A 19,126-nucleotide genomic window follows, 5' to 3' on the forward strand; every position below is an offset into this window, starting at 1 on the left:
GACCACTTTTTTCACGATTGCTTACTTTTTCAAAGCTTATACCAAGCTAAGCAGGTAGAAATACTCGCTGGATTCTATAAACGGATGTACGCCTCCCACTCTTCGCGCTATATCTCAAAAACGGTTAAGGATACAAAACAAATATTATTACCAAACTTGTAGAAAATTTTATGCTTTACAAGTTTTGTAAAGCATCTAATGACGTGCGACGCATAAAATGCGAGATATTTGCAAAAAAACAAATTTTGTGACCTTTGACCTTTGATATCTTGATTAGCAGACACGATATTTTATGAGACTTTTCACCCTGTCCTTAGAACATCAATACGAAAGTCTGTGCAAAATTTCAGCTTGTTATCTTTCATTCCGAGGTTAAGCCTTTATTTCGCCTTATTTGACTGGACTATATCGAGCTCGACGGCTTACCGTTACATTTTAATTAGAATCCACTACTATTTGCATCTCAGCCATACACCGTGGGGGTGTTAACCTGTGCTTCTAAAGAAATATTCACCATTTTATTTTTATTATATAATAATGCCCTTTTTATATAATAAATACAAATATTTTATTGCTTTTGGAAGCAAAAATAGTAGGAACACATTTAATAATGACTATATTAATTATATTTATATAAAAGATCGTTGAAATTCTGCGCGAAATGTAGTATTGTAGGTTAATCAAATTTATTCATTCAACAATCCAGAACTGAAGCCGATCCTCTAGAAATAAAAGTGGGAGGGGTGGCGCACGCAACAAAGAAAGAGATAAAGCATGCTATTTCGTGTAACGGTACTTCGTCCAGACGACACGGGAATCTTATGAAGCAGTCCGTAAGGTCCAGATTTGTAACTCAGAGGCCATATGTTCAAGTCCCGGCAGCAGACTCCAACATTTATTTATAAAAAGGCGCCATTATAAAAAAATACTGATTTGGTTTGCAAAGTGAATTCTATAGATTGTAAATCATTTTAGTCTTGACATATACATCAAGACTAAAAAGTCTAGTGCATATTACTTCTTTTTAGGTAAACTTTATATTTAATTAATTAACCTTGTAACACATATGGTTTGCGCCTATCAGATTACAATGGAAGGCTTAATAATATTTATTTTTTAGTAATTATATATGAATTATAAAATTTTATTTTAGTAAAGTTGTTTTAATAAATTTAAATAATATTGGATTTAATACTAAAAATCTTAAGGGTAAATCGATATAAAAAAATAAGTAACTATAAATAATAAAATATTTGAAAACTTTGTAATTACATACTTGAAAAAAAAAAATGTGTAGGTACAAACATAATCTACAACAGCCTAATTAATATTTATGCTTTATGAATTTAGTAAGATAATGTTTGAAACAAAAAAGGTATTTGTATATAAATTAGATAATCAAAAGTAGTGTTTATGTATTAAGACATAAAAATGTACATAGATCTAATACTAAAAATATATATATAATTTAGGGGTAGAAAATATGGTATGGAGGTGTATTTTATGTAATAGTATTCATATGACAATAGAATAAAAAAAAAATTAAACTAAAGTTACTACTTTGTATATTACTTATTTAATATATTTGTATGTTTTTTTAGAATAATTTTAATATAGTTTCATAAAATTTATATAATGAATTAGTCTAAGAATGATTAAAATAAAATAAAAATAAAGTAAAGAATTATATTTTTGTCGAAAGTTGCAATTTTATAAAGAAATATATTTTCTGCGTAAAATGAATATGATACAAGCTTTGTAACAGCGACTTTTAATGTTTTAAGTGATCTATTACTATTTAATTATTAATGCCTAACTTTTGTGCAAGCTTGCGAATTATTGTGCGTAAGACTTATCTGACTTCACATTTAGTCTTTGGTGTGATAAATAAAATAGATAATTAGCTATTAGTGGACAAACTTTTTTATTGATTTTACTGGCATATTTTAACATATTGAATTTAATAACTCGATTCGATTTAATATTTAAAAAAATAAAAACATTTTTATTTTTTTTTAGTAAATAATTCTACTGCCAAAATTTATTCGTTACCCAAATTATAAATAACTTCCAATAGTTGGGAGCTACTGGTATATATATTTGCATACTTAAGTTATATGTATTGATAAAAATAGCATGGTTATGTGGGGCACCGGTTTGGAAAGCCCGTCGTGAGCAAATTGTGATAGGTCAAGGCTGTTTTGGTTCAACGTTGTTTTTCATAAAAACGAAGCACTTTGCCTCAGAGTAAAAACACCATCCGCATCAATCGTCCATTCCGGACTATAAGGTGCACATACATACACACACATAAACTTTGAGAAATTGCACTTTTATCCAATGCGATCTTCCCACGGCCGCGGGGGTTTATTCTGCCGGCGTAGTCGGCATTGATCACAATATCCGGCCGTACCTGTTCAACTCGGCATTATCCCCGTTCTCCACACTTTTCTCCCACGTCTAACGTTCGCGAGCTCCGGGGAACTATTTTTTACACATGGCTACCCTTAAATCACGGGCGGTAAGTGCGCAGACTTCATCGAACCTACGGACTCTGGGCGTCGTTCAATTTCGGACCTTATCTTTAAAACAAGGGCCGCGACCCGATCGGGGATTTCTGCCGACTTCAGGAGGTCATTTTATAGGTCCAAAGGGCCGGCCCGGCGGCAAATTACTTTTGACCCTCGGACTATGTATTAGACAAAAGCGCGTTTAGCGCGCATTAAGGGGCCGTGCCTTTTAACGCATTATTGCAAATTAGCTGCGATGCCTTTCAGCGTTTTTATTGTATTAGCCAAATCGCCTTTTACGGCCGTAATAAATTTATGTGTAAAAAGACAATTTCCAAGCTCACTTTTAAGATAATTCCAACTTTAATTACGGCGTTTTACGAGCGACTTTTTGTCTTGTCCGTACAATACTTATTGACTTGTACAGGTGGCCCTGTAAAAACGCTATAATATGGGTAGTAATTAACAGCTTAACTTTTTTGTAACACATCAATTTGTTTTACTTTACATTTAAAACATTACGCTTAAGATTAAATACATAATGTATAGATTATGCGGCTAATCTTATGTACTGAAACGGATAAAACTAACAGAAGACACGTTATTAGATTGAGTAATTAACGGAATCTGCTGTAACAGATTAATTTTTTAAACAGGTGGATGTATAAATTGCAAACAAATAAAAAAGCCGTCCTCTCTCATGATCATGCCAATGACACCAGAGAGAGACAGTGTCTTACGTTAGCTGGGTAGGAAATAAAAGTGATCATTTGGCTAGGATTGTTCGTTGACTTTGACGTATTAACATGCCTCCAATAATAATATCTTACTATAAAATCAGTGTAATGCTTATTTAAGCAAAAAATTAGTCAATGTGAGTGTGACTGGTTTGGCTGACACTTGAGTCGGTCGACGAGAAAATTAATGACTCATTGATCTTTTAGTTGTAAATATTAGAAGTATTATATCTATGTCGAAAATAGATTATTAGTGAGATTTCATCAAATTTAAAAAGATTAAAACTGTTTAATGTTAATCTTCCTCTTTATAACGCATAATTAAAAGATTAATATGCTATGGGATATTGTCTTAAAATATTTCCATTGATATAAAAACTCTTTTTATTTGAATTATGGTTTGGTTTTATCATACTGATATAATTATTATTAATTAGGTTTAACATAAAGTAAAAAATTGATTATCCCGAGTCATAATTAAAGCAACAGAATTTTATTTTGTTGTCCCAAAGAGTCAGCATATTCACAATAAATAAATAAATTATTATAAGCAAATAAATTTTAGTAAAAGAAATTAAAACATAAATATTTTTAACCCACTTAAAATTTTAGTTAGGTTAAAAAATATATATATCTCTTGGACTAAATAGTTTAAAAGTATTTATTTATTAGAAATAAACTAAATAAAAAAAAGAGTGAGCGTAATTAACCAATTAAACATCTGATGAGCTTGCTGCCATTGTGTACCAAAAACCAATATTTAATAACAAAACAATATGTAATTTGAAATAAAGTGATACAAATAATTCATGACACACTTTTTTATATTTAAATTAAAAACACTTGATGATTGATTTTATATATGTACTATTAAATAAAGAATACTGCTATAAGCATAATATCTAAAAACAAGTTTGTATATATTATGATTCAGCTCGTTATACAGTGGTATTAATAATTGGGTTATCATTGATAAACTTTTATTATAAAAGTTTAAGTAGCGGTTATCTAATATTATAATCATTATAATTTTATTTGAAAGGTCCCATTTATACAGGACAATTTTTCCCCCTAAATATTATAATACGCATGATTCACTTAAGTGGATTCACTCGTTCGACTTATGTTCGTCGTTCGTTAGTGCCCACTTTTTAATTCTTTCAGAGCATCTGAGGTCTCTTTATGAATTTCTTAAGGGTCAACCCTTTTGAATTTCGGAGCACGTCCTACGGCACCGTCTTAACTCTTCGCCCTTCAGTTCGCATCGTGAGTTCTTGACAAAACTTCGCTAATAAAATATTAAAATCAATAAAATTCCGTCCGACCCGCCGCCCCTGGATGAAGGGTCAATTAAAATTTAATGTCGCGTGGTCGGCTCGGCAAATTTATGAAACTGAGACGCGAATAAGAAATTGCACGCAGAGAAAAGAGAGACCGAGAAAAAAGAATGATCGAGTACTTAGGCAATAATCTTCCGGAGACACTTTTATGATCGTCTAAATTTTGAATGTCAACGATATAGGTACCGTTTTTTATTGATCAATATTGCTGATGAATGTTCCTTTTTTGTAGTTGAAATATGAAAGACAATTAGGTGATATATCGCTTTATATAAAATAATGAACTTAAGAAGGCTATCAAATTATGATTTATTCAATTAAAACTCATTATTAATTTATGCGTCTCGATGGCAGACGACTTTAATTACGAAGCGAAAGACACACGACGCATATAAAAATATTAAAAAAACTTTTTTAAATCCACAGACGAGACATAAAGTGAGTTTTGTGAAAGAAGCAATATATAAGATTAAATTTTACTGCAAAACTTTCGATGATAAAATAATAAATTTTAATAAGACGAAAAATACGATTGTCGCTAATGACTTTTCGTCGACTCAAATTAAAATTAACAAAGAGCAAGGAGAAGAAAAAACGACGAAAGATAAGTATATTATAATAAAGTTGATAAAGTAAGCTCTTGTCGTTAAACTAAACTAATTACTATTTATATATGACTGGTAAGTCTTTATTATAATAATACAATTAGCGCATATTAAATTTCAATGAAATATTCTGTAAAGTAGCCAATTTAAATATTCTTTTTAACTAAAATATATTAAAGTAATTTATTTCAATATTAATAGTGAATTAGGTAATATTATTTTATAAATGTTTAAAGCTAGATTGTTATAAGTAAATTCAATATACTCTTTTGACTATTTAAAAGCTGACTGGAAAAAGTTTAAAGATATAGTCGAGTCTCGTTTGCAAGATGAGCGACAGAATTATACTCCGCATAACATTAAACAAATTGACGATGATATCAGTTATTTAACATCCGTTATCGAAGAAGCTAAAATATCATCAATACCGACGCGTAAAAATCATAATAATAAAAATCAACTTACTCCACAACTTATCGAAATAATAAAAATCAAAAATAAACTAAGAAAACAGTGGCAAAATAATAAATCTCCGCGACTTAAATCTGTAATAAACCGCGTAACTAGTTATATTCGCGATAAAATTCAGCAAATAAAAAACGAATCGTGGACGCGTAAACTAAAAAATCTAAACCCGGCAGATAATTCCTTATGGAAAATAACTAAATCACTTAAATATAAACATTCGGAAATACCCCCATTAAAAAATGGAAACACCATCGCATGCACGAACAAGGATAAGGCAGAAAATTTAGCCAGCGCTTTCTCCACATCTTATTCGCTTACTGTAAATTACTTAGATTCAAAAATAGACAACAAAGTCGCCCGTGCGATACGAAATATTAATTCATCTAGCGTAGATATTAGTTTAGTGAACAAAGTTGGTTTATCAGAAGTTAATAACATCATAAAAAATTTAAAGAATAGAAAAAGTCCCGGTATAGATAAATTAGATAACGTTACGATAAAACAACTTCCAAGAATTAGCATCAATTATCTAACAAATATTTTTAATGCCTGCTTATCTTTCGGGTACTTTCCCGCTATTTGGAAAACCGCAAAGATCCACCCAATTAGAAAGCCAGGAAAGGATAACACTATCGCAATTAATTATCGTCCAATAAGCTTATTACCGTCATTCAGTAAACTATTTGAAAAAATAATTTTATCACGCTTAAAGGGATCTTTGGGGAATAAAATTATCAATGAACAATTTGGCTTCCGCGAAAACCACTCTACGACTCATCAGCTCAATAGGTTAACAGAGCACATCTCTGCTAATTTTAACATGAAAAAATCAACGGGACTCTTATTGTTAGATGTGGAAAAAGCGTTTGATACTGTGTGGCATGATGGGTTGATTTACAAACTCCACAAATATAAAACCCCTAACTATCTGCTACACTTGTTACGCTCCTACCTTGATCGTCGAAGTTATGTTGTTTCAGTAAATAATGAACAATCGATACCGCGTAATATCCCAGCTGGTGTTCCTCAGGGGAGTTTACTTGGACCGTTCCTTTTCATTTTGTACACAAATGATATACCTATTTTAAAAAATACTTGTCTTTCAATGTATGCCGATGATACGGCGATAATGAGTAGCTCTTACGGTCTTAAGCTTATTTCAATAAAATTGCAAAAATCCTTAACTCTCTTAAGTAATTATTTCAAAAAGTGGAAAATAAAAATAAATCAGGACAAAACGGAGGCTATAATTTTTACAACTCGAAGACAACCTTTGCCCCCGACTATTATAAGCGAGCAGGGAAAGTGTATAGAATGGAAGGCGAGCGTTAAGTACCTCGGAATTCACCTGGACTCCAAGCTTAAATTTAATAAACATATAACCGAACTTAAATCTAAAGGGCTCGCAGCCATTGCGGCGTTAAAACCAATTTTTAATCGAAAAAGTGCGCTAAATACTAAAAATAAAATTCTATTATATAAGCAATTAATCAGACCGGCAATGACTTACGCCTGCCCAGTGTGGAGTAATACGTGTAATACTAACTTTTCTAAGCTACAAGTTGTTCAAAATAAAGCTATAAAAATAATTTATAATACACCTTTTTATACTAACCTCAAAAAACTTCATAATAAATATTTAATTCCAACTATTAAAGAACATGTTCACCACCATACTAATAATTATTATAAAAAAATACCGCGAAATCATACTAACCCGTTAATCTCAAGAATCGGTGATTACGACAAAAACAAACTCAAATTTAAATATAAACACAAAATGCCAAAGCACATCTTGCTCTGACGCATAAATTTTATCTATTAATTTAACAGCTCCAGGTCCACGAGTTTTATATTAAAAATATATAATTTATAATTTTTTTTTTTTTTTTTTTTTTTTTTTTTTTTTTTTTTTTTTTTTGTTAAAGGTGTTTATGTACTTTGACCTAAACTTAACGTATTTTATGTTCTTTTATTATTCTTATTTTTGTAATTCCTCTTAATTTAGCTAATCAATCGTAAATTGTGATAATGGTAATTAACCAGCAACCAATGAAATGTAAATATATATGTTTATAAAAATGTATTATTTAATTATGTAATAAACAAAAATTAAAAAAAAATAAACTCTTTGTTATTATTTTAATTGGCATAAAACAAGGTTATCTATATAGTATATTTAATAGATACAAACAAGCTATTTAATGCGATTTTATTTTATGCATGACAGTAATTCCCTTCGCTTCTGAAAGCTCCCTGCTGCACAACTTTAATTAAATGCATATTTAAATTAAATTTCCATATTTTAAAATCTCTATAGTATTTTTTACTTCAGATAATTTAAAAAGGTGTCAATTAAAAACACTCCCTTGAGCGACTTGTTAATATAACACACTTTCTAGCGTAATTGCTCAACACTTCGCCATCAACCGCGACGTAAAATTGCAAGTAAACGACACCGATCTCAATGCACTTTCTAGTGGTAGCGATGCACGTTTTTCTTTTCAACTAAAGAAAAAACACACAACATACTACAAAAAGCGTTAATTAAAGGGGTCTGTGGATAAATTCAAGCTAGAAAGAGCCTCGGCCATTATCGCCGCAATTAGTCGTTTGCTCCGGCTATCTTAGAGCTTTTCGCAGCGAAAGCTCGACCCTCGCCGCTCGAAAGCTCTCTGATATTTAAAGGTCCTCAAATTCATGCATGATGGCCGCTGCCGAGCTTTGCGTCACATTTTTCATTAAACACGCCCGTTTGAACGCTGAAAAATAACACGCGCTTAATGACGGCTGCGCAAGTTTTAATTTCAATAGTGATGGTTTGGCTGAGTTTTAAAAAATAATTTAATGATGTTTACTAAATTAAAATACGCCATTTTACTATATTTAATACGGTAAATAGCTTTTTTTTTAATTACAATTATTGGTAGTTGATTATATTTGAAATTTTTCAAAACATATTAGTAAAGATGTATCTCTTTTGTGCTTTGATATGTTTTAGAACAGTGATGGCGAACCTATGACACGCGTGGCAAAAGCGACACATTTTGGGTGACACGCATCGTTTACAAGGAGGATCAAAGAAAGGAATACATTTCTAGGCAGCTACACCTCTATAAGAGTTAATCAAATCTCATCCCTTAATTTGTAAGAGGCTTTACAAATTAAACTCGAGCATGTTTCCATATTGATTACTCCTAGCTCAGCATGGAAAATCTCTCAGTGTAGGAGAATTTATAAAATAAATTATTATAAGATGTGCACCAGGTCTATATCACGATGTAAAAAATAAAAATGCTATTATTACGCAAATTTGTAAGTAAAAATGTCATCAAAGACAAAATAATAAGATTGAAAATATGTGTATATATGTATATACCACATCAAATAAAAAAATACTGCAATAACTGTAAATATTTTTCGGTTTTTCTCGTAAAAAACTAATGCTTGATTCTCCATTATAATGAGCTGATGAAAATAAAATCAGTGCTAATAAGTACGCTTAGGAACAAAATATACAAGAAAATATTATTGTTTCCATGACCAGTTTAGTAGTAATATTAGGTTAGTCTATAGATTGTCGTGAAGAAGTGCCTCCGATTATAATTTACGTTAACTAGTTATAAAGTAAAATAATTAATTAAAAAATGTATGATATACAACAGTGTGTGTATATTTATACTTTCTTGTATATTTTAAAGTTTTTTTTTAGTATTATTTGTTCAACATTATTTATAATTTGTTGAGAGTTTGATATTAACATAAACATTTTTTTTTTATTAAAATAATAATATTAAATTTTTAATATTAATTCAAAAGTAGGTTTTTGGAAAATGTTTACTAAACTAAGTCCATACAAATTTAGTGGGAAAAATAAATTTATTTATTTAAAAGTGTTATCAGATATTATTATATGATGTAAAATTAACTATATATTTTTCTCTACAATATGTATTATCTATGCTTTAAAACTGATATGTTAAGATTATCTAATATCATATATATAAAAAACTATAACTTGCTACATCCGCTTAAAAGTTGTTGCTTACTTAAAAGTGTAGTAATATAAGAAGTAATATAATATGCTGCATTCATATTACGAGAGTATTAAAAATTTCTATTTCTATCGTCTTTAGAAGATTTAAAATAGCGGTTGTTATATAATTGTATAATATTTCGATCGATTCTTACAGATAAGGTTGATTAATTGAAATTGAGAACTAGGTCGTATATATTTTTTAAACAAATTTCTACAAATCAGCTATACAAAATATTACATATTATAAATAAGAGTATTGTTAATAATATGCAATTTAATTACAATACTTTTAACTTATCACTTTATTTATTTAAAAAAGCAATAGACCTTATTTATTTTGTTAGGTTTATCGATTAAAGTTATTTTTATTTACGAAACGTTTTTTTGTCAAAAAACATTTTGTTCGACTTGTGATCGTTATAACCATTTAATAAACAATGAGTTTCCTTGGAAAATGGGACATTTTTTAACAGATTAAGTCACAAGGTACGCGCCATAAATCAAAAAATATTATTATATTTTCCGCCTTGAGAAGACCTGTGCATTTGAGTTAATCCTCAACACGACCGTTTCTGACCTGTTTTAGCGACCAACCATAATTCGTTTAAAAAATCGCATTTTTTTTGAGAATTGATCTTCCTAAAAAGAGAGACAGACAACATAATTTATCATGGAAGGGGTCATAAATATAAATACTAAAACACGGAAATTCATTATCAGAACTACGCCTGAGAATTTTTTTTGACACTACTGGCACTCACACTTAAACATTTATTTTAAATTTAATCGTATTCTTTAGAGCTTTCACTTTTGATTTTGGTCAAGAGGAGGCCGAATCTACTTCAGAATTGCGAAGATCGTAGAAGCACCGCTTCCCTCTTCGGCAAATTAGAGCAAACCCACTATAACAACGCCTGTAGCGCTCAGGCGTAATAATGCAATAATAATTTTTATATTAAAAAATATGCATTTACAGACAAAAAACATTTTAAAATTAAGTAAGAATAAAAGAGTTTTTTAATTTCAACATTTCACACTTGCTCTCTTCATAAGTATATTAATAATGCAAAATTAACCAGTATTTTTCCTGTTGATTTAATTCACACGTTAGTATCTCACTAGTGTCGGGCACAGTTTTTTCGTGACAAATTTAGAATTTTTTCATTTTGTGAAAATATTGTATAATAAATTATGAACCATTTTTTTAATTTTTTTAAATTAACAAACAAAATAAGTGATTCTGAGGATCATCAAGAGACAGAAGTGAATAAATGCAACAGCTCCAGTAGGAGGTCAAGCCCATCCTCAGTCAGCCTATCCACAGAGTACTATAACGAATACTTGACTAGTTATTGTGCTTATCGTTATTGTATGGTATACTTATGCAAGTAAGTTTAAGTTTACAGCTTTAAATCTACAGCAATTTTAAATATACACTGTTAACAAAATTTTGCTGCCACTTAAGACTAAAAAATAAGCATTTTTTAAATTTTCCTTGCATATCTAAAGAAAAGAAATAATTACTATTTGATCACAATACCAGAAGGCAAAAGATGTATTGTATTTATATATAATAATGGATAGTAATTCAATCGATTAGCACTAATTGTTACTTAAAATAAACAAAATACTGATTTTATATAATTAAATATTTTTTAACAATAGCTTTAGTTACTTAATTCATGTACAGTTATTATGTTTTAACAAAACATTTTATACAACTGTAATTTTTAAAATTAAAAACAACACCAAAAAAAATCATATTTTTTATTAAAAAAATACGCTGTACTGATTTTAAGAAAAAAACAAATTGAAAGTTTACCTGCTATAAAAAATATAATATGTAATGTTCATTTAATATCGAAATTAATATGAAATTGCGATTGGGCTTCAAAAGATGAAAATATGAAGTGTGAATAAGAATTCGATGGGAAGCCCTTCGCAGGTGAAACGTAATTCGATAATTCCAAAATAAAGAAGCCCTAAGGGAGAATTTTGCGATTTTTTCTACAAATATAAAATTAGAATCGAGCACGTATCAACCGAAACCCAAGGTCGAGGTAAAAAGCAACCTCAGCGGGAACAACGGGTATTCGGTTGAACGTGATTTATGATATGTGATATTCCTCTCGATTTCACAAGCAAAATCATAAGATTTTTCACATATCTGGCAACATAACTTATTTTGGCGATGGTTCCGCTTACTCACACCAAACTACCCCTTCAGAGATTTTGATACAGGGACTTTATCGGGGATGAATTTAATGGTAAATATTACTATTGGTCGATAAACGTTGATGGAGTTTATTTATACAACCTAACAATGTTTTATTCATATTATTTAAAGCAACTTAATTTGACTAAAATGTATTATATAATATTTTAAAATAGGAACATTATAAGTTACAATATATATATTATATAAGTCTGACACAAACCGTGGCTTTCAAAAATAAATAAAACTCGAAGGTTAGAGTGAGCCAGAAACAACTAAAGATTAGGCGAAATTTCTTTGGTCCTTTGGAACTTTAAGATAATTTTAAACTAAAAATAATAAAAACATTCCTTAATCAAAAATTTTTAAGTAATTATTTAATAATTACCAAATTAAAAAAATATCACACTCGGAATAAAACGACTGAAATATTATTTTTCATACAATATTGGGCTTTGTTAATTTAAATTATGTATGCAATTGTATACTATTTGCTTATGAAGCTTTATCACTATAAAGTCTACATGACGTTAATATTAGAAAGTCATATTTTTACGTCCAACAACCTGGGACAATTATATATAAGAATATAATACTATTGTATAAGACTGTTTTTAATTATTTTTCAAAAGCGATGATAATGTATTGCAAATTAAATGCTCACGTTTTGCTCTCGTAGCCCGTCGACGGCACTCAAAATTTGAAGATTTCACTATGAACACTGTTTTATGATAGCTTATGAAGATTTCACTATGAACACTGTTTTATGATAGCTTATAAAGATTTCACTATGAACACTGTTTTATGATAGCTTATGAAGATTTCACTATGAACACTGTTTTATGGTAGTTTATGAAGATTTCACTATGAACACTGTCTTATGATAGCTTATAAAGATTTCACTATAAACACTGTTTTATGATAGCTTATGAAGATTTCACTACAAACACTTTTTTAATCGTTACACGCGTTATGTAAATATTACATTTTCATAGTATAAACGTACCGAGTTAATTTGCAATCTGAATATTTTTATTCAGTCTAATCGAACAACGCACATGAAAAATTATAACAAATTTTATAAACAACTGATACGTTGCTATAGGTGATTGTGTTTTATATTTGAATGCTGATTTTTCATTGGACGACAGTCAGAGTATCTGATAAAAAACAAAAAAATTTAATGCCTCCGGGGTTCAAAATAATTTATTAAATATAATAAAAATATTTCCTTTGTTTAAATGTATTATTATTAACCGTTCAAACAAAGCGTTACGATTTACAAAATTAAAAATTTAATGTACAGTTTCAATTAGGAAGTGAGCGCGACGTCTTAGAAATTTCTATATAAGACTATTGAAATTAACGTATTAAAAAAGATCGATTTAAATATTAATATTTATGACGGTTAAAATTACGTTCTTCGGAATATTTAAGGTAAACAAACCAATTATTTATTTACCACCTTTTAAATAAGTATTATGCAACTTGTTTCGTCGCAACGTTTATATATGTCATGTAATACGGTGGAACGGCGTTCTGCCACATTTTTTACGGTATTTTTAATGTTTCAAAAGCAATTGTTATGTTAAAAATGTGACGTCATTATTTTTATTTTCTTTTTATTTAGTGTAACGCTTGCACTACACTCTTTGGAAGTTGGTCAAGGTTGGCCAAGGACGGAGAATATAGTGGGCTACTTCGGTCGAGTTCAGTTCTGCCCGCTCTAAAATCTCTCGGAAGTTGTGTGAGGTTACCGAGAATGGGAGGTAAAGTGGGGGTAATTCAGTCGACTTGGCCAACTTCGAGCGCTTCCGAACATTGTCGGCAAACGGACCGAAGTCAAAGGAATCGAAGTCGGAGCTGCTTTTTCGAGCGCGAGTGGTGAGATACTTCCCCTTTCGCTCTCTCGCGTGTTAAGTGACGACAATGAGATAGATGATGATATGGTTTTTCACAAGCTAAGATAGAACGAGTAACTCGGTTCAATTTCAGTATGCGCGTAGGCGTCCTATGGTCAATACGCATGTCGAGCGCTGCATCGTAGTCACGTAGTAAAGTTTAAATACCACATGCTTATCGGGGACTCCAACAGACTCTTACTGACATCTTTGAATATTTTAGGGCACCAAAAGCGATTAATTATATTTTTAATAGTATATTCTTCTAACATATATCATTATTATATTTTTTTTCATATAAAATTAAATAATTAAAAATAATTAGTTTTACTTGATTTTAAAAAAAAAATCGTTTCGAATATCCTTATGTATTTTCCTAGATCGGTTTATATAAATGTCACAGCATAATGAATTCTTGCTTAGAATCGATGGCGACAAATTCTAGGATAGTCACAGATGTGGCGTTCGTATTCTAAAGTATCATTTTTATGCCTTATGGCATTTTGCAAAAGCCGACAAAGATTTTGCGTAAAACATTTTTCACATTTGCACATTTTTCGATCGCGCGCCAACATACGTGACAGAAGCCGCCGTCTGGACGTAATTCACGGCCGCCGTCCGGACGGCAAAGTCGTAGATCTCAGCCGACTTAAGTTGTAACTTCGGTTCGGATAACTTCCAGAGAGTGTAGTGCAAGCATACAAGTTTAACCCCAAATTTAAAAAACAGTCCAGTACTTCTCAACCACCGGTCCCACTAAAAAAAAGTCCAAAACAATAACAGCAACGACGACAGAAAATATGGAATAATATGCGCAAGTTTATGATGCTGAATCATCTCAAGCTGATCTTGAGGAATAAGGCCGAACTCAAAATGATGCACTGGATTTTTTTGATCATTAGATTAAAAAAGGACTTTTGCTTAAAAAATGAATGGTTTAATATACACAAAATGAAACTTAGCTGCACACTTTGCAGAAGCGTTTGCGAGAGCGAGAGAGAAGCGAGATTTAAAACTACGATGGAAATACAAATTTCCAAATAATGGAGCAACAATAAAACCTCATATTCTGGGAAAGATTAAAATCCAAATCAAAGCCAAGAATTGGAAAAAAATTAAAAACATCAAATGTTGGTTTGCGTCTTCAAAGCTGTCTGCTGAAGTCTCTGCAAATGGAGAGCCATCTATTTTTTCGCGGACGGTGAGAAGAAAGCTTGACGATGTGGAACTCAGTTGTTGTAAAGCCCGGCATAGACCGTGGCTTTCAGAATCAACATTTTAGATAATTCTAAATTAAAGTTGTTTTATAAAAAAAATATGAAAAACTTAATTCACTTAAAAAATTCTAAAGTAATATTTTTTTATTATATTCATATTTTTTTGAAATTTTTGAAATCCCTAGTGTAGTACACGCTTGTCGAAAAGTCAGAGAAAAATGTCTAGCTGATTGCGTAGTAGTACCCAAAGTCAAATATAGTGGCGGAAGCGTTAAGGTCTGTGATTGCATGGCAGCATTAGAGGTGGGAAACCGGTATATTTGCTTACTTGAGAGAGTATCAATAGTGACATTTATATTTCAATGTTGGAGTCCACTTTAATGTTTTCCTACTGACAAATATTCCTAAGCACAGGCCACGCCACCACCCGCTTCCACCAAGAAATCGTTTCGTGCCATACTTCTCTAAAAAGCAGCGGTTGGTTTGCGGCAAAGGCTTTTATAATGGCCTATACAGTCACCAGAGCTAAATCATATAAAGGATTTATGGGCAAAATTAAAAAGAAATGTTGCCCAACACAATTGATCTGGAAGAAAAGTTGCAGATGGAATGAAAACAATGTTTTCGTCAACCTGCGACCTGTCGACTACTGTGTGAGAGAGCGAGGGATCACTCTTGAGGTTAAAACCCAAATCCTTGAGGGGAAGTGACCTCTTAGATTGGCCGTCCAATGTAGCGCGCGAGGCACTACTGATGACAAACAAAGCATATCAGAGTAACGAAAGCAGAGCCAAGGCTGCGACTGAGGCAACATATACACTTCTCGAAGATCTGGGGGGTGATGTTGTTACTAGTATGATACGCAATGCAAAGCAATGCTGGCCAGCCAACGAGAGCACGTTTACCCGAGTGCTCGGGAGAAATACTAATGCAACTATAATAAAATATTAAGCACTACGGGAGGTGGGAATCCCGCTCATATGTACATCAAAAGCTGGGTGCCCGCCCATAAGGGTTGGACTCGTAGAGCTCTAGTATTGGTAACGGCAGTGGCGCGCGCAATGGATGCGCAATGGATGACGCAATGGGTCTACTATATATTAAAAATATGCCTAAAATGAACACTTTAAACAATCTTAATCAGTTTTTTATTTTTTTTATTGTCACGATTTCTTAAAATGTACTATTATTAGGGCCAAACCTGTGTTTGTAATATTGAACATTTACATTCTTTTTTTAAAATTGGTTGCATTTTTGTTAGGTTATTAAGTAATATTTATACATATTGGTATGAACATGCACAAAATTAATAAATTAATTTATTTTTGGACAACATACATTTTTATGTATTATATTAAGGCAATATTCCACATATTCGTACGATAATTAGCAAAGCAACGCTCCGATAACAACATTGCGAATCACTTAGGCGTTTTCTAATGGTCGCGCTGAGAATTATGAAACGCACTTCGAAAAACGGATAATTACGTTTTACGGGCGCGTCGCGGGCGCAAAGCCCGTAGAGCGTGTATAAAACATTTAAAACGGATTAAATCCAATTGAGAACGCGCGCGAAAGCCTTTTTTTGGGGCTCGCTTAAGCCCCCTTTGAGGTCGTCATTATTTTTAATGAAATTTGCGGCATTACCACGCGCTTTGTATTTGCAAGTGTTTGTGCACGCGCAGAATTAATCTCGCGTAATAGCGCGGAATTTTCGGAAAACAATTACCGACCCGTCCGGATTATCCGGAAGATGTCGCAACGTGATCCCTTAATAATGAGGCGGGCATATTCCGAAAATTACGGATTACCGCCACGGTAATCCGTTTGCTTTTCTCCTTTTAAAATAAAACGGCCATGCTAATGCGTGGGGTAAACTGCCATGAAACGTGTCCTCACCTGCGCAGCGTATCATTGACGATTTCTCATATATGAGATTGAGTTATCTACAAAATAAGTATTTTTCTATACAATTGCTTTACCATAGTTAGCTTTACTTAAATAGCATTTGCACCTGATATAAATGAAATTATTACATAATTGGGCTCGTCACCGGGGCTTTACCCTTAAAAAAAAGCTTCAACTCTGCAGACTGACCGCTTTTGAGACTTTGCCTTTGGCACTCTACAATCATTTTTTTGAGCTGCGTAGCAGACTAAAACTCCTGAGTGCCTACCTACATACTTTATAACTTTAAAATAAAAGAAAACACGCTATAGTATTTGCTTTAATAGAAAGAGCATTTTATGCCATTAGTGTTTAAATATGATTTCAAGCATATAAAAGTCAGATTCTCGACTACTTTTTTGAGCAACTTGGGCTGTATATCGGCAATAACGCAGCGAATGTTGGCTTCCAAGTCGTCCATCGTCTCTGGTTTATTGGCGTAGACTAGTGACTTCACATAGCCTGACATAAAATAATCCATAGGTGTTAAATCACATGATTTTGAAGGCCAATTCACAGATCCATTGCGCAAAATTATGCGCTCATCAAATGCTTCCTTAAATAAATTGATTGTGGGCGCACTGTGTAGCACGTAGCGCCATCTTGTTAAAATCAAAGCTCTTTCAAATTAAAGCCACTCAATTAGAGAACAAAAAAGTCAGTAAACAAGCTCTCCAATGATTACCATTCTGGCCCCCGAAAGTTTTGAAGTAATATGGACCAATGATTCCACCAGCCCATAATAAAGCATACTACACAGTGACTTTTTTTGGATTTAATGGCGTCTCAATAATGGTTTGTAGATTTTTTATACTCTAAATGTAGCAATTTTGCTTGTTGACGTAGTCTTTTAACCAAAAATCAGTCTCATTGCGAAAAAAAATTTTGTGGTGAAACTGAAGATCAAGTTTTCGACCCATTATTGCACGAGCTTGATCTTGTAAACGAAGATTTTTCCGTAAAATTTTTCATAAAGTAAATGAACATAGCTTCAGTTGCTGTGCACGATGGCGAATCGACTCATTTTTCCTCAATACTACGTTCCACAGCAAAAACAACTTCTTCAATGCGCACTGTACGACGTCTCTGCGGATGCGTATTATCAATTAAAATACGTGTAATGCAAAAATGAAATCGGAAATCTTTCTCGGATATACATTTATGTCGACTGTAAAATGAACGTTGCGCACGGTTTAATTATTTCGCGAGCTGAACCATGATTTTTGAAATAAATTTGCACCATTTGTAAGCGTTGTTTTAGTATAAGTCTATTCATGGTGAAATGGAAAACAAAACTGAGCACAAATCAGCTGTTAGCTGACAAATTAGCTGTTGCTGGAAAATGTTACAAATTCGAAAAAAAACATAAGTGGCTTCATTATTTTTAATATAGAGCCATAAGAAATATATTTTTTAATAATTCTTTATTTATAATAAAATTTTGACTATATGCCTTTATTTAATTTATCTATCATTTCAATCAAAGGCGCTGTACAAACAAACCTTTAAAAGCAATTGTCATATTATAACACATAAGAGTCAGAGATGAACAATGACGACGACAAAACTTTCTTACCGTTTGTTATCACTAAGCACTAAGAGTCGTACTTGGATCATATATTGTGTTAAAACAAAATACATTGCTTCGCTAAATAAATATTACATATTATTAAAAATATTTATATACCTTCACTCATTAAGAAATAAATTATAAAATGTAGTCTTTTTAATATTCTGTATTTTTACTGTATAAACAATTTAAAAAATTATATATTGGTTTTATAAATATTGACATTTTTGATAAATATGTGTTTCTTAACAGTTTATTAAAATATTTTTAAAAAAGCAATATATACATTAATATATTAAAAAAAAAATTTAAATTATATTGAAACATTTATAATTTAAACGAAGTAAATAAACACATTTATTTTTATTACTAAATTTTTTTTTATTTAATATTATTTTTAGAGATTTTATTATATAGTAAATTAGTTTTATACTAAAAATATAAATAATTTATACAAAACATTTTAATTAAGGGAATGAATTTATTAATTATTGTATTGCTTATTATACGACCTTGATTAAAATAATAATATGTAAATAAAAGGTTAAATTGTTGGTGAAAGAGCTTTGTACTCCTG

The 19,126-nt window shown here is 31.2% G+C and overlaps 1 long non-coding RNA gene across 3 annotated transcripts in view; it reads right to left on the reverse strand.

Moving 5' to 3' along the window:
* Positions 1–19,126, reverse strand: part of LOC148236374 (uncharacterized) — a 457,594-nt gene that overhangs the window by 158,952 nt on the left and 279,516 nt on the right. The window contains exon 2 of one of the 3 annotated variants that reach the window (XR_015809189.1): positions 12,579–13,074. The exons of the other annotated variants lie outside the window; for them this stretch is intronic. This is a non-coding gene — a long non-coding RNA (uncharacterized LOC148236374). The remainder of the gene's footprint in view (positions 1–12,578; positions 13,075–19,126) is intronic. 3 annotated transcript variants of the gene reach the window in all.

This window comes from Plectrocnemia conspersa, unplaced genomic scaffold, assembly GCF_051122295.1.
Source record: "Plectrocnemia conspersa isolate PC_06_02 unplaced genomic scaffold, ASM5112229v1 ptg000003l, whole genome shotgun sequence".
Lineage (NCBI taxonomy): Eukaryota > Metazoa > Arthropoda > Insecta > Trichoptera > Polycentropodidae > Plectrocnemia > Plectrocnemia conspersa.